The sequence below is a fragment of the Cherax quadricarinatus genome, chromosome 21, assembly GCF_038502225.1.
Source record: "Cherax quadricarinatus isolate ZL_2023a chromosome 21, ASM3850222v1, whole genome shotgun sequence".
In the NCBI taxonomy this organism is placed as follows: Eukaryota; Metazoa; Arthropoda; class Malacostraca; order Decapoda; family Parastacidae; genus Cherax; species Cherax quadricarinatus.
In genome coordinates, this window is record NC_091312.1 from 7,121,941 (window position 1) to 7,138,780 (window position 16,840).

The window sequence follows — 16,840 nt, forward strand, 5'->3', positions numbered from 1 at the left end:
ACTGTCACTGACATTTTCATCACTGTTAGAGCTATCACTTGGGAACAAAAGACCTCCAATCCGCCGAGGAGTGAGGAACTTCTTACCGAGAGGCATGGTGAAAATGGACTAACAAGATGGCGTTCCCACAATGCACCGCTGGGTCCCAGATTTTTTTCACAGGGTGCACACTGACCACTGAGACCCATTCTCTCATGTAGGCCTACCAGGCCTTTCCCGCTTGATTTGAAGCCGCTAGAATTTGTGTGTATAAATATGTCAGAAACATTGGCTCGTAAGACGTATTTTTATGTCGTAAACAGTCAAAGGGTTAAAATATTTGTAGTCTTAATGTAGGGTCAGGAGTAAGTAAATGAGATAAAATGAATAAATGAGAGAGAGAGAATGAGTGCATGAGAGAGGACTGGTGCAGAGTTATGTAAACAAACCAGGCGAACGTAAGTTTTTTAAACAAAAAAAATGTACACATCTGGTTTGTGTACAAATTACATTGTGTACAAGTTGTCTCTACATTGATACGGTAGAATAAATAAAGAAGAACACTCCCATTCTCATGTAACATCATTTTGAGAAGAAATGATGCTCTGAGTGAAGGCAGTGGAAATAAGTCACTGACTTTTTTGGGTTATCCCAGGTTCTCTACACATATGCTACTATGTATGATAATCTATGTAACTATTTGTGTATACCAGAATAAACTTTCATACGAAAGGAATAATTTTCTACAGTTACCTCCAGTAACACATTTTCTCTTATGTTAGATTAGAGAAAATGCTATTCTTGCCGTCACTTGTACAAGTTATCTGGCTACTCATCTCATATTTATGTTTATTTATTTTATTGTGGAGTGTATTTATCATCTTTATATGTTATGTATCGAGTTTATTATATAATTTTGAAATAAATATCATGGATGGATTAATGAAAATGTGTATATTAACGTAATATACGACATTTATTGAGACTCGGTGAGTAATTATTATCATCATTTCTAGTATGGCGTCATTTGTGCAAGTCGTCTGCTACCACATCTCATATTTATGTTTATTTATTCTGCTGTGGGGTGTATTTATCATATTTATATGTTATGCATCGTGTTTATTATATAATTTTGAAAAAAATATCACAGATGGATTAATGAAAATGCGTTTATTAACGTAATACAGTGGGCCCTCGACTAACGCTATTAATCCGTTCCTGAGAGCTCATCGTTAGTCAAAATTATCGTTAGTCAAGTTAATTTTCCCCATAAGAAATAATGGAAATCAAATTGATCCGTGTAGGACACCCCAAAGTATGAAAAAAAAATTGTTTTTACCACATGAAATATTAATTTTAATACACACAAACTGAAGAAGACATGCACAGTTACATGACACCTTACCTTTATTGAAGATCTGGTGATGATTGATGGGATGGGAGGAGGGGAGAGTGTTGATGGTCTTAGTGTTTAGAAGGGGAATCCCCTTCCATTAGGACTTGAGGTGGCAAGTCTTTTTCCGGGGTTACTTCCCTTCCCTTTAAATCTCTCAAACCAACCTTTGCTGCCTTAAATTCACTCACATCACCACTAGTTGCTGGCATTTTTTTTAATTAAATCATCATGCAACTTCCTAGCCTTTTCACATATGATCGCTTGAGAGATGCTATCTCCTGCTATCTGTTTTTCGTTTATCCACACCTATAACAGTCTCTCAACATCTTCGAGTACTTGCAATCTCAGTTTCGAAAACATAGTTACACCTTTGGCAAGAACAGCTTCCTTGATTGCCGTTTTCTTGCCCACAATAGTAGCGATGGTTGATTGGGGTTTTGTGTACAACCTGGCCAGCTCGGAGACATGCACTCCACTTTCATACTTAGCAATGATCTCTTTCTTCATATCCATAGTAATTCTCACCCTTTTTGCTGTAGGGTTGGCACTAGAAGCTTTCTTGGGGCCCATGGTGACTTATTTTGCAGGTGCAATCACTAAAAAGGCTGTGATAATATGAAATGTTCCGATTGTATGTTTGGAAGCGACCGCGGTGGCTGGCTGGCTTGTAAACACTGGCCAGAAGTGGGCGCGTCTCAGACGGAACGAATAGTGTTGGTCGAGTTTTTTAGTGCTAGTCGAGGCAAAATTTTTGCGTTAAAATGTATCGCTAGTCGGATTTATCGTTAATCGATGCCATCGTTGGCCAAGGGTCCACTGTATACGACATTTGATGAGACTCGATGATTATTATTATCATCACTAATATGACGTCTGGAGACATAAGACAGTCTTACTGATTTTAATGTGTACCTGCATGCCAGCACAGTGTGCAAGTTTATTTAGGTACAGGTATACATAAGTATAATTATCAGAGTATGTATAAAATATTAAATAACTTTTAAAAACACTTGAAATTTTGGAGTTTCCAGACAAAATGGAGAGACTTAGTGCTTACGGATCTCACAGAGAATGTAAACAAACCGGGCGGGGTGCGGTGACCGTATTAGAAAGTCAGGTGGGGGGAGCCATATAGCGAGTTTTGGTCATAATTTGAAATGACCGTATTAGCGGAACGCCGTAAAGTGAAATGCCGTAAAGCGGGGCTCTACTGTATAAAGTCACTGGACACTTCCCAGAACTGCTACAGCATCTGTAAAGCTCGTAGTTGTGTGGGGGTGGATTTATAAATATGCTGAGTCACCAGCATAATTAGTGTAACATTGACAAATAACACTGTCATTCACCACCCTCACTGCCTGTCAACTTCCTCCCCACCCCACCAACCCACATGGAAATAAATCACTGTCTGAATTTTTTGGGTTATCCTAGGTTGATGGTCTCCTTCCTTCCTTCCCTCCTTCCCTCCTTCCTTCCTTCCTTCCTTCCCTCCTTCCTTCCTTCCCTCCCTCCTTCCTTCCCACCTTCCTTCCTTCCCACCTTCCTTCCCTCCTTCCTTCCCTCCTTCCTCTTATCTCTTCCTTCATTCCTACCTTCCTTCCTTCCTTCTTCCTTCCTTCCTTCAGGTTTCCTGGGCATTGCTTTCAGTCGCAAACTCCTCAAAACCATGAAATTCATCTTCATTGACACTTCCATCTGTGTTTGAACTGTCACTTGGGAACATAAGAGCCCCAATTAGCTGAGGAGTGAGGAGTTTCTTAGTGCTAGACATGGTGAACAAGGTGTAATGGCTTTCCCACAATGCACCACTGGGTCCTCGATTTTTTTTGTACAGCACACGCTGACCATGGAGACCCATTCTCTCACATCTAGGCGTACCAGCTGTTTCCTGCTTAATTTGAGGCCACTAGAATTTATGCACACTAGTACGGCACCAACCCTGGCGCATAAGCCATACTAGCATGGCACCAACCCTGAAAGGGTTAATAAAGTTGAAGTATTCTCCTGTTCAGTTTATGGCCCTTAAACTTTCTCATTGCTAAACTTTAGTTACCGATCATGCAATACTGACGCAACTGGAGTTTACTCCCCCCCATCCCCTTGCCCTTGAATTTCATGGGGGTGACACCAAAGATGCCACCCCAGGTGACACCAACCCTAACAGTGCCTCTGTGGCAAACACCTGGGATTCACTGATTTCATATAGTATTAACTCTCCCATTTTAAGAGGAAAGTGATGTTGACCCCGAGTTTAGTGGCTTGAGGTAGATGTGGCCATAAGTGGTCGAGGAAATATCAAAAAACCTCGATAATAACCCGTGTGCAACATTTGTGTAACACCCTTGCAGAATGTCTTATAACCTATGCCCTAAGTAAAGAGAAACAATTTTGGAAGGTAATACTTATTCAGCAGGCTGGCTGGCTGATTGGCTGGCTGGCTGGCTGGCCGGCCAGCTGCGTGGCTGGCCAGCTGCTGGCAGCCTGCCTCCATTTGTCTGTGTCTATGTCTGTCTCTATCTTTGTCTCTCTGTCTCTGTCTATCTTTGTCTCTCTGTCTCTGTCTCACAGGTACACATAAATACAAGTATACATAGTGTAAATTACCTAGGATAACCCCAAAAAATCCAGAGTGCTATACTCTGCTTGAAGATACGAGTAAACATGATGATGCAGTCTTGTGGCTCTCTCTGAGACAGAGAGCTAGATGGATAGACAGATAGACAAGGAGCTTGACAGACAGACAAATAGACAGATAGACATGTTTGTGTACCAGCGAAAACAAACGAGGGCTGACGCTCATCAAATGTCAACTCTTATCTAGTGTTATCTCATCTTATCACTTCACTGTCAGGGGTGGACTGAGGCTTGTTTTATATGCTTCAAGGGAACTTATTATTATGTACTATTATTATTATTATTATTATTATTATTATTATTATTATTATTATTATTCTTTTCTTCTTTTTGTCTTCGTCTTCTTCTATACTTCTTCTATACTTCCATATATCCAAAACATTGCTGGGACTTACAAATACTCTGTATATATTCCAAGACAATAGTAAATAGCCAAGGCAGGTGTAAATGTCTACCTGTCAGTGTGTTTGTGGCAAACTTTACTAATTTGAGTACAATTTCAGTACCTAATACTACTGTCAGAACAAAGATTGGTTATGAAATGACAAGAACTGCTATAAACTGTAATTATCAGAGCATAAAAATTATATAAAATAACATGAAAAATAGAAAAAAAGGTATATCGGCAACACTTCTGCAAGCGACAGGGCTCAATGTTGCTCTCATACGAGCATCCAGTGCCAACTTCTTGGCCTCATATCTCTGTAAGTACTGACCCTAATATTTTTTTTTATCCTATAACACTTAGAAAAATGTGCTCTTTATTTTCATAAAAAAAAAATTATTTTTCAAAATATTCAGGGCACTGGGGTAGTGAACGTATATATACAGTTGGACTGATTATGGGTTAAAAGATAAAGAATCTAACACAAAGTGGGAGTCGTCAATTACTCTTTTGCTGATGACAGTGTGTTTTGGGGAGATTTAGAAGAGAATTTGTAGAGGTTGGTGGATAAGTTTAGAAGGATATGTAAAAGAAGGAAATTAAAAGTGAACATAGGAAAGAGTAAAATGATGAGAATAACAAAACATTTAGGTGATTAAAGATTAAATATCAGATTGGAGGTAGGGAATATGGAGGAAGTGAATGTATTCAGATATTTGAGAGTGGACTTGTCAGCAGATGTTTCTAGGAAAGACGAGGTGTTCATAGATTTGATGAGAGGAGAAAGGTGAGTGGAGCACTGAGGAGTCTGTGGAGACAAAGAACGTTATCCATGGAAGCAAAGAGGGGAATGTATGAGAGTATAGTGGTGCCAGCACTCTTGTATGCGTGTGAAGCATGGGTGCTGAATGTTGCAACAAGGAGAAAGCCGAAGGCAGTGGAAATGTCATGTCTGAGGGCAATATGTGGTGTGAATATAAGGCAGAGAATCCATAGTTTGGAAATTAGGAGATGTGGGGTTACTAAAAGTATTATCCAGAGGGCTAAGGATGGGTTGTTGAGGTGGTTTGGACATTTAGAGAGGATGGAACAAAATAGAATGACTTTGAGAGCATATAAATCTATAGTGGAAGGAAGGCTGGGTAAGGGTTGGCCAAGAAAAGGTTGGAGGGAAGGTGTAAAGGAGGTTTTGTGTGCAAGGGGCTTGGACTTCAAGCAATCTTGCATGAGCATGTTAGGAGTGAGTGGAGATAAATGGCTTTTATGACTTGACTTCATGTTGGAGTGTGAGCAAGGTAACTTTTATGAAGGGATTCAGGGAAACCGGCAAGCCAGACTTGAGTCCTGGCAGTGGGAAGTACAGTACCTGAACTCTGAAGAAGGGGTGTTGATGTTGCAGTTTAACTGTAGTTAAGTGATAGTGATGGAGTGAATGATGAAAGTGTTTCTTCTTTTTTTGGGTCACCCTGCCTTGGTGGGGAATGACCAGTGTTAATAAAAAAAATTAAGAGGAGAGGTTTGGCCATGGGAAATTTAATGAGCTCATTTTGAATGAAATCCTGTGGTTGGCATTCTGTTTAGAGGTAGCATACCAAGTAATAATAAATGAAACTTAAGAAAAGTAGGTGGATAATCAGTGCTAATTATAGAGTGCTTCAATAAGTGTTAAGTGATCACAGCATGAGACTGGAGAGTTTGAGTGTATAAGGCTACCTTGAAAATTATACTCCTTTTTGTCATTAATCCTGTCAGTATTTTCTTACTTGCCATGCTTCTCTTGGATCAACAACTCAGGTGGAAGCTTATGTAAGTATTTTGTACAGTATTAGCTAAGTCATTTCATGTTTTGAGAGAGAGAGAGATAATATGTATGACTCATATGAAGGTAAAATGGCGGTTGCTTTCAGTGTATAATCTAGAGTGGAGTATAGCAGCTGAAAAGAGGGCAGTTATGTTAATGGGATACTAAGAGCAAGGGTAATTCACACAAATTTCAAATAAATTCTCCTCAGTGGGGAAGAGAGAGAGAGAGAGAGAGAGAGCAGATGCAGTACAACCAGGGAAGTGAACACATTACTTTTTGAGACTCAAATGTGGCACCTTGGAATAACATCTCGGAATTACATTTAGCAGGTCCATTTTCTGTGGTTGTGTTCTAGGAGCAACATTCCAGAAAACAGTTCATACACCTTGAAGAGAAGTATATGATGGCATATGTGGTTTCCATGCATTTTTTCATCACACTCTGAACAGAAAGTAATTAATGTACCATACTTCAAAACAGTGTATTCCTTGTTCAGGTTGGATGAGCCACTTAGTCCTACTACCAGGACCCAAAATTTTTAGTAAAAGTAGCTGTCAAAAGGAATGTGAGAATCAGAGTGCTTGAGCACTGAAGTGGGGAAACAGACCCTCTGTGTGATTTTAAAATCAATTTGTTGGAAAGACTGCCCTGAATACAATCGGAGGATTTTTTGTTGTAGGTCAACACCATGCTCGGCAGAAAGTCATAGTTGCATCACACTAATTTGTACCAACTCCAAAAGCAGCATACTAAGCACCTCTCTGTAATCCATATTCAGTTTGAATAACACAGATGTTCACATGGAGGGCTACCAATATTATGTACAGATCCACCTGAAGGGTCTTTTTGAGTGTGGTACTCCCTCTTATTTATTCTGGTATGGGCCATATTATGCCATTACTAAACTATCAGGACAGTTTAACATGTTCAGCCTTCAGTATATGTATGATACATATATGTATATGTATGATACATTTCAAACATAAATTATGGTACTATAAGCCATTTAGTTTTTTGGTCTAAAATATTTTTTATTGCTTAGTGAGAGAAGATTATTTGTGTAGTGAAAATACTTCTTTGCAACAACCATGAATAGCTTTAATATATTTTGTGCAAACTTTTGCTTTAGTTGTTTATTAACTTGATTCTCTTTGGCCATCCTTATATTGCCTAACATTGTGAAATTTTGTTTTCAAGGACAAAAATATGTTTTGCTTCTTAGGAAACATAAGATTAAAATTTCTTTATATTCATCATGGTTATTGCAGTATTGCACTGTGAACTTAATGTTACACTTTTACACTATATGTGATAGTTGTGTTCTCAAAAAGTATTGCTAAATTTACAAACAATAATGTTAACCCCTTCAGGGCCCAAGACCAAAATCCGAAGTGGTGCCCCAGTGTCCAAGAATTTAAAAAAAAAAAATTTTTATTTTTTCTTATGAAATGGTAGAGAATCTTTTTGTGAAGGTAATAAAACAAAAAGTATGAAATTTGATGGAAAATTGACAAAATTATGCTCTCGCGAATTTTGATGTGTCAGCGATATTTACGAATCGGCGATTTTGCTGACTTTGACTCCCATTTTAGGCCAATTACATTATTCCAGTCGACCAAATTCTTAGCTATTTCACTAGTATTACTTCTATTCTACCGATTGAGCACAATAAATTGCCAAGTCAACTGTTTCAACTACAAAATAAAGTGATCAGAAATTGGTAATTTGGCCAATTTAACACAAAGTTCAAAATATTCCAATTTCAAAATAGGGTCCAGAATAAACAATGTAGGTATTCCTGGCACTAAACTAACATTTCCTCTGTTCATTAGTTATGTTTTGAGGCTTTACAAATAAATTCCATTTTGATTTTTTATTCACATAATAAATTTTTATTCACACCAAAAAATAGAGGATTTACTGTTATGCAATATTGTAATAATTGTATAAAGATCATCACCACATTTGTGAATGTATATTAGACCCACCAGCTGGTGTGTATTAGATGTGTGAGGTCGTTTGTTTACTCTTGAATATGGGCAAAAATTTAACATTTCTGATACTTTGAGCTCAGTTTCAAGCCATTTCCAGTGCTAAAACTAATGAAAATAATCTCTATTTCTGTAATATGTCTTTCATTCTATCAAATGAGACCAAGAAATCACAAATACAACTATAAAAAACATACAAAAAAATACTGCAAAGTCGCTGTTTTAATCGAAAATCATGGTCTCGGTTTTTTTCTCTCATTATACACAGTGTGCTGCAGGATTTGTTTTATGTGGTGCACACATACCACATAGATGTATTCTCTCATATCTAGGCCCAAATGTACCACTCAGTTTATCAGAGTGAGCTGAGCTCATGGCGTAGATCTACGATTTGGACCCTGAACGTAAAGCCGTAGATCTACGATTTGGACCCTGAACGTAAAGTCGTAGATCTACGGGACGGACCCTGAAAGGGTTGATAGATTTTGTACAACCCTTTAGTTTATATAGTCTCTTAATTCATCCACTCTTATTACTGGAATATTGGCTGGTTAGGTTCCAGGCTACCACTGTAAAGCGAATCACTTTTTTTTTTTTATACACACAAATGCATAAAATGTTTACACAATCAATATTAAGTTAGCAATAGAACTAGGCCTAAAAAAATAAAGTAAAATGCATATACATTACACTCATTACTTTAAATATTTTTGGCCATAATGTAGGGCGAGAGGTGAGTAGTATTGTAGGAAGTCAGGAGATGAAATCACCCTCTGCTAGCTTCAAATTTATCTTCAGCAGCTTCCTTGCCTCTCTCAGCCTTAATAGAAGTGAAGAGACTTAGAGCCTTGGACTGGACAATGGGTTGGCTTAAAGGCACTTTGTGACTACATAGTTTGATCTTCAATCCACACCAGTTAAAATTTTTCCCTGTCAGCAATATGGTTATCATGTTTTCTTATAACTTTAGTGTTCACTGTGTAGCACTTTTCATTTCCTGCCTCTTCAAGGGGGCTCTTTGACTTGGCAAAGAATATATTGGTCTAAGGAATTAAACCCTTTGGTCTCCTTCCTCAGACCATATCTAAGTAACCCCCCCCAATCCTTCCTTCCCTATCCCATCCTCCCCATCCCCCCTCCCCATTTTACCCCCTTTCCTCCCCCTCCCAGCCCTTCCCATTTCCCATCTCATTTGTAGTCTCTGGGGTCCTCCCCTCTGGCATTACAATTTCTAGATAGGGGGAAGTGTGCTGGGGTTCATCCCACTCCATAGGGTCCCTTGGGGGTGGTGTAGTTTGCCATGGAATCTGAATTGTCTGGAGGTGCCCTGCTCCCTTCCCGGATTTCCAAGAAGTGGGCAGGGTGTCCTGCAGATGATGGGTGTATCTCCAGAGGCTGCCTGTCGGTTCTGGGAGGTGACAGCCGATGGAGGTGTGTTTTGTGGCGGGTTTCCGACTGCCCTTTCTTTTTTTCTGCCGAGGTGGCTCGGTAGCTGTGAGGTTGTTATTCTGGAGCGCTGGTTTATTAGTGTGAAGGGTAGGGTATGGCACAGGTTCCATGCTGCCACTGCCAGTGGGCTCGAGGCCCTCTCAGATGAGGGGGAGAACTTGTGGCCGTTCAGTGCCTTCTAATGGCTGTCCTCCCGCTGTCCCTCTTTTTTTTTTCTTTTTTTCTTTAAAATAACAAGAAAGAAGCACCACTGTCATGGAGTCTTCGTTCTGTGATAACCCTCCTCCTCCCAGGCCCCTTTCTGTTCCCACATCCTGTTCTGACCCGGCTTTGTTATTGGACCATTCTTTAGACTCTGTACCTTCTGCTGGTGACACTTCATCACCTGCTCCAGGTACTGAGGCTCCACCCATTTCTGCTAATGCCTGTGCCTCTTGCACGCCTTTAACAATGCGTCCGGCTTCCCCGAATACAGTGCGGGGTTTTTTGGATCGCCCACCTCCCTCAGGTCAGACTGCCTGCTGTACTACTACTCCTAAATGTTCCAAACCACCTACTGATGACGGTTCTTCAATGTCTACCTAGAAACGACCTACACGACACCCACTTCCTTTGGGCACCGTGTTTACAAGTACACATTGGACTAAATTCTTTTCCCTACAACCGACATCTCCAGCTGATTATCTTTCTGATCATAGTACAGTGGATCCTCAGTATACAAATATAATATGGACAAATAGTAAATAGGGTCTAAAACAAATTTAGACAATAAGGTTTGACTTCTAGCACAAAATTTAAGCAAGTAATAGCACTAAAAAAGTACATATTGTATGAGGTAGTTGGTACTAGCTAGTAAAAGATAATACAAGGATTTCCACAATAATGTAGTAGGATCATACACTGAATACACTACACATAGATAATAATGTTAAGGACGAATTAGTTAATCTTTTCTTTATTAACACATCGGCTGATTCCCACCAAGGCAGGGAGGCCCAAAAAAGAAAAACTTTAATCATCATTCACTCCATCACAGTCTTGCCAGAGGGATGCTTTGCACTACAGTTTATAAAACTGCAACATTAACCCTTTGTCTGTTTTGGTCATATATATATACATCTTACGAGCCACCGTTTTTGACGTATATATACTCATAAATTCTAGCAAGTTCAGATCAAGCAGGAGAAAGATGGTAGGCCCACATGTGAGAGAATGGGTCTGTGGTCAGTGTGCAGCATATAAAAAAATCCTGCAGCAGCAGTGCATAATGAGGAAAAAAACTGACCGTTTTTGTTTTGTTTTGTTTTAATTCAAATACCTGTATGTTCGTAAATCTTTTTGATGTTTGACGCTAATACTTTTCCACTCTTTCTCACTGTTAGAGTTCTATTATGTATGGTGAAGATCTTGATCAGGTAACTATTGATTTGTAATAAGTGCCTAAAAGCTGTTGCATGCTGCCCTCTCCTTTGTCTATTTTTGTATAGTATTTATGGTTGCATTCTCGTTTTCTTGGTCTCATTTGATAGAATGGAAAACATATTATAGAAATAGAGGTGATTTTGATTGGCTTTACTATGAAAAGAACCTTGAAATGGAGCTCAAAGTAGGGGAAATGTTTGATTTTTGCTGATGTTCAAAAGTAAACAAATGATGTTATTGTCCAATAAATGTCCAAGTAGCCATTCTAATATGCAGTCATGAATGAGTTGACATTATTTATACAATTATTACAATATTGCAGTAGTCTGCATAACAGTAAATCTTGAAATTTTTTGTTTGAATAAAAATTAAAAATAGAAAGCAAGAGTAATATCAGAGGGGCGTGGAGACATGACTGATGAACAAAGAAAATGTTATTTTAGAGCCAGAAATGTCTGCATTGTTCATTCTGGACCCTATTTTGAAATTGTCAATTTTTTTAATTTTCATGAAATTGGCCAAATTGCAAATTTCTGACCACATTATTGGGTAGTTGGAATTGGTAAATGGGCAGTTTCTTGAAGACAATCAATAGAAAAAATGGAGTTCTAAAGAAATAGCTATGAGTTTGGTCGACTGGAACAATGGAATTAGACAAAAATAGAGCTCAAAGTGGGTGGAATCGCCGATTCATAAATATCGCCGAGATCGCTAACTTTGAGAGCGTAATTCTGTCAGTTTTCCATCAAATTTCATTCTTTTGGTGTCACTGCAACCAGGAAAAGATTTTCTATCATTTCATAATTTTTTTTTTTTTTTTTTTTTGTGACACCAGGAGACACCTCAGGATTTGGGATTGTGACAGTTAAGGTGTTAACACCCCTCCTTCAGAGTGCAGACACTGTACTTCCCATCTCCAGGACTCAAGTCTGGCCTGCTGGTTTCCCTGAATCCCATTCATCAGCCATGCTTCACACCCATATACAAGCATTAATCTGTCACAGAAATATAGGCTTCTCTAAGGAATTTGGAGAGATCATGTTCATTTGTGATAGTGCATAAGCAGCCTACTACTGTTTTTCTAACTAGTATTTTCCCATCTCGAGTGAAGCATTGATGGATTTTGTCAGTGTGTTCCTGTTTAAATTTGCTCAACCTGAACAAAAGGTTTTGACAATTTCTCATCAGGCACTCGTTGATGTACATTCCATTTTTCACTTTAACCCCTAAATGGTCCAAACATGTATATAGATGTTCTCTCTCCCAGTGCCCCAAATGTTTTGAAAAATAAAAAAAAATTGCCTTTTTTTTATAGAAATAGAGAAAAAAATTTCTAAGTGTTGTAGGATTAAAATAAAAAAAAAATTGGGTCAGTACTTACTGAGATATGAGGCTGGGAAGTTGGCACTTAATGCTCACCTGATGGCAACATCAAGTCCTGCCACTTGCAGAAGTGTTGCCTATAAACCCTTTTTTCTCATTTTTATATTTTATACAATTTTTATGATCTGATAATGACAATTTATAGTAGTTCTTGTCATTTCATTACCAATCTTTGCTCTGACACTAATATTAGGTACTTATATTGTACTCAAATTGTCACAAACACATTAACAGGTGGACATTTACACCTGCCTTGGTCCAACATTTACTATTGTCTAGGAATATATACAAAGTATTTATAGGTCCCAGCAGTGTAACTGGCACTCCCACAAGGTACTAAGTGGTCCCAGATTTTTTTAATATAGTACACACTGAGTGTTAGCCCTTTCAGGGTCCGTGCCGTAGATCTACAGCTTTACGTTAAGGGTCCAAACTGTAGATCTACGCCATGAGCTCAGCTCACTCTTATAAGCTGTGAGCAGTAAATTTGGGCCTAGATATGAGAGAACACATCTATATGGTATGTGTGCACCACATAAAACAAATCCTGCAGCACACAGTGGATAATGAGAGAGAATTTTCTATTAAAACAACAACTTTGTAGTGTTTTTTCGTACGTTTTTTATAGTTGTATTTGCGATTTTTTGGTCTCATTTGATAGAATGGAAGATATATTACAGAAATAGAGATGATTTTGATTGGTTTTAGTACTGTAAATGGCTTGAAACGGAGCTCAAAGTAGTGGAAATGTTAAATTTTTGCCGATGTTCAAGAGTAAACAAATGACCTCACACGTCTAATACTTGCCTGCTGGTGGGTCTAATATATATTCACAAATGTGGTGATATTATTTATACAATTATCACAATATTGCATAACAGTAAATCTTTAATTTTTTGGTTTGAATAAAAATTCATTGCGAATAAAAAATCAAAATGGAATTCATTTGTGAAGCCTGAAAATGTAACTAATGAACAGAGGAAATGTTAGTTTAGTGCCAGGAATGCCTGCATTGTTTATTCTAGACCCTATTTTGAAATTGGAATATTTTGAAGTTTGCATTAGCCCCTTGACTTTCGCAACCCCAAATCCTGAGGTGTCTCCTGGTACACAAATAACCCGCACATAAAAGACAGAAGCTTACGACGACGTTTCGGTCCGACTTGGACCATTGACAAAGTCAATGGTCCAAGTCGGACCGAAACGTCGTCGTAAGCTTCTGTCTTTTATGTGCGGGTTATTTGTGTATCGTTCCAGTCACGGTATTGTGCCTTTTTGTTATTTATTTGTGTCTCCTGGTGTCGCAAAAATTAAAAAAAAAAAAAATTTCTTATGAAATGATAGAGAATCTTTTCCTGATGGTAATGACACCAAAAGAACGAAATCTGATGGAAAACTGGTGGAATTACGCTCTCGCGAAGTTAGCGACCTCGCCAATATTTACGAATTGGCGATTCCACCCACTTTGAGCCCTATTTTTGGCTAACTCCATTGTTCCAGTCGACCAAACTCATACCTATTTCTTTAGAACTCCATTTTTTCTATCGATTGAGTACAAGAAACTGCCCATTTACTGATTTCAGCTACCCAATAAAGTGGTCAAAAATTGGCAATATGGCCAATTTCACAAAAGTTAAAAAATTTGACAATTTCAAAATAGTCCAGAATGAACAATGCAAACATTCCTTACTCTAAAATAAGATTTTCTTTGTTCATCAGTCATGTCTCCACGCCCCTCTGATATTACTCTTGCTTTCTATTTTTAATTTTTATTCAAACAAAAAATTTCAAGATTTATTACTGTTATGCACACTACTGCAATATTGTAATAATTGTATAAATAATGTTAACTCATTCATGACTGCATATTAGAATGGCTACTTGGACATTTATTGGACAATGACATCATTTGTTTACTTTTGAACATCAGCAAAAATCAAGCATTTCCCCTACTTTGAGCTCCATTTCAAGGTTCTTTTCATAGTAAAACCAATCAAAATCACCACTATTTCTATAATATGTTTTCCATTCTATCAAATGAGACCAAGAAAACGAGAATACAACCATAAATACTATATGAAAATAGACCACAAAGTCGGCATTTTAATTAAAAAAAAAAAAAGTCAGTCAGAGTTTTTTTTTTCTCATTATGCACTGCGTGCTGCAGGATTTTTTTTATATGGTGCACACTGACCACACAGACCCATTCTCTCACATGTGGGCCTACCAACTTTCTTCTGCTTGATTTGAAGCTGCTAAAATTTGAGTATACTGTGGTCCCTCAATAATCGTCCATAATCCGTTCCTGGAAGTGGGACTATTATCGAAATGGACGATTTACGAATCAATTTTCCCCATTAGAAATAATGTAAATTCAATTAATCTGTTCCTGACACCCAGAAGTATTAAAAGAAAAATTTTTTTTACATGAAATATAGATGTAGTACATAAACAATACAGTGGCACATGATGAATTAAACATTAACAGAATAACACTTACCTTTATTGGCGATTCTTCTTTGTGTATGGAAGACTGGAGAAGGAGACAGATTGGATGAATTACTGTTTGGAAGGGGAATCCCCTTTCATCAACACCTCGGGTACCAATTGCTTTTCTGGGGTTACCTCTCTTCTCTGTTTCTTAATGCCACTAGGACCACCTTGAGAGTCACTGGAGTCCTATCTCACAAAAAAATTGTCTAGAGAGCTCTGTTTCTGGCATCTCTTTAAAACTTCCCTAAAATGGGCCAAGACTCTGTCACTGTACAAGTTGCCGATATGGCTTGCAACACCCTTCTCTGGGTGATGTTTCTCCATAAATCTTTCTATCCTACCCCACATTTCAAAAATCTCCTTAATTTCTGAAGAAGGCACCTTCCTCCATCTCTCTTCCTCCTCCTCTGCAGCAAGATTCTGAGCTGCCATCTGTTGCTGTTCCTGCTGAAGCTCTTGCAGCTCCTCAGTGGTTAGCTCTTTGTTGTGATCCTCCACCAACTCTTCCACATCCTCCAAACTCACATCCAACCCTATGGAACTCCCCAGTGCCACAGTGGATTTAACAACTGACATAGGCTCATCAGGGTCAGCCCCAAACCCTTCAAAATTCCTCTTGTGGACACAATCTGGCCACAATTTTCTCCAAGCAGAGTTCAAAGTCCTGGTAGTCACTCCCTCCCAAGCCTTACCTATAAGGCTTACGCAATGAAGAATACTGAAGTGTTCTTTCCAAAAATCTCGTAGGGTCAGGTGAGTGTCTGTGGTCACATTAAAGCACCTTTCAAACATTGCTTTGGTGTAGAGTTTTTTTAAGTTTGCAATGACCTGCTGGTCCATGGGCTGGAGGAGAGGAGTGGTATTCGGGGGCAAGAACTTTACTGTGATGAACCCAAACTCCTTCAGAATTAGGTCATCCAAGTTTGGAGGATGAGCAGATGCATTGTCCATTACTAGGAGGCACTTGAGATCCAATTTCTTTTCCAGGAGTTAATTCTTCACACTAGGGCCAAACACTTCATTGAACCACTCGACGAAAATTTCCCTCGTGACCCATGCCTTACTATTAGATCTCCAAAACACACAATTTACTCTTCATAACATTGTTTTTCTTGAACACACTGGGATTTTCAGAATGGTACACTAGTAACGGCTTCACTTTGAAATCCCCACTAGCATTAGCACAGAACATGAGCATCAGCCTGTCTTTCATAGGCTTGTGTCCTGGCAGTGTCTTTTCTTCCTGAGTAATGTAGGTCCTCTTTGGCATTTTCTTCCAAAAGAGGCCTGTTTCATCACAATTGATCTCTTCAAGGGGGGCTCCTTGTTGTGGTGAAGAGGCTCTTGGTCTGAGGAATTAGACCTGTCGGTGTCCTTCCTCAGACCGAACCTAATTACCCCCCAATCCCCCCCTTCCCTATCCCATCCTCCCCATCCTCCCCTTTTTCCTTTCCTCCTCCTCCTCCCCACCCCTCCCTTTTGCCCTTCCTCTTTTTGGCCTTTGGGATTTCTTCCACAGGCACGTTAGTTCCTAGGTAGGGGAAAGGATACCGGGGTCCATCCCATTCCGTTGAGGTTCTTGGCGGTGGCGTAGTTTGCCGTGGAATCTGGATCGCCTGGGGATGTCCCAATCCCTCTCTGGTATCCCGGAGTGTAGCTTTGGGTGTCTTTCGGGCGACGGGTGTATCTCTGGAAGCCACCTTTCGGATTCCGGGATGGTGGGTGGTGGCCGAAGGAGGTATGCTTTGTGGCGGATATCCGGCCGCCCTTTCTTTTGTCCACCGAGGTAGCTCAGCAGATGTGAGGTTGCTATCCCGGATTGCTGGTTTACTGGCATGAAGGGTAGGGTATGGCACGGGTTCCATGCTGCATCTGCGCTACTAGCGGTGCTGAGGTCCTCTTGG

The 16,840-nt window shown here is 39.2% G+C and overlaps 2 protein-coding genes and 1 long non-coding RNA gene across 5 annotated transcripts in view; 2 read left to right on the forward strand and 1 right to left on the reverse strand.

Moving 5' to 3' along the window:
* The window catches only part of LOC128689075 (uncharacterized), an 88,333-nt gene extending 84,065 nt beyond the window's left edge, over positions 1 to 4,268 (reverse strand). Inside the window, exon 1 of one of the 3 annotated variants that reach the window (XR_011392253.1) lies at positions 4,146 to 4,268. This is a non-coding gene — a long non-coding RNA (uncharacterized lncRNA). Of the gene's footprint in view, positions 1 to 3,777; positions 3,949 to 3,979; positions 4,072 to 4,145 lie in introns of those variants that run through there. The other 2 variants (XR_011392254.1, XR_008407108.2) reach the window with 2 other exon arrangements.
* LOC128689073 (uncharacterized) overlaps positions 1 to 16,840 on the forward strand; it is a 172,910-nt gene that overhangs the window by 134,463 nt on the left and 21,607 nt on the right. The gene's annotated exons all lie outside the window — the stretch shown is intronic.
* The window catches only part of LOC128689074 (protein amalgam), a 104,067-nt gene continuing 92,082 nt past the window's right edge, over positions 4,856 to 16,840 (forward strand). The window contains exon 1 of the mRNA XM_053777156.2: positions 4,856 to 4,953. The gene's annotated coding sequence lies outside the window, so the exon portion shown is untranslated. The remainder of the gene's footprint in view (positions 4,954 to 16,840) is intronic.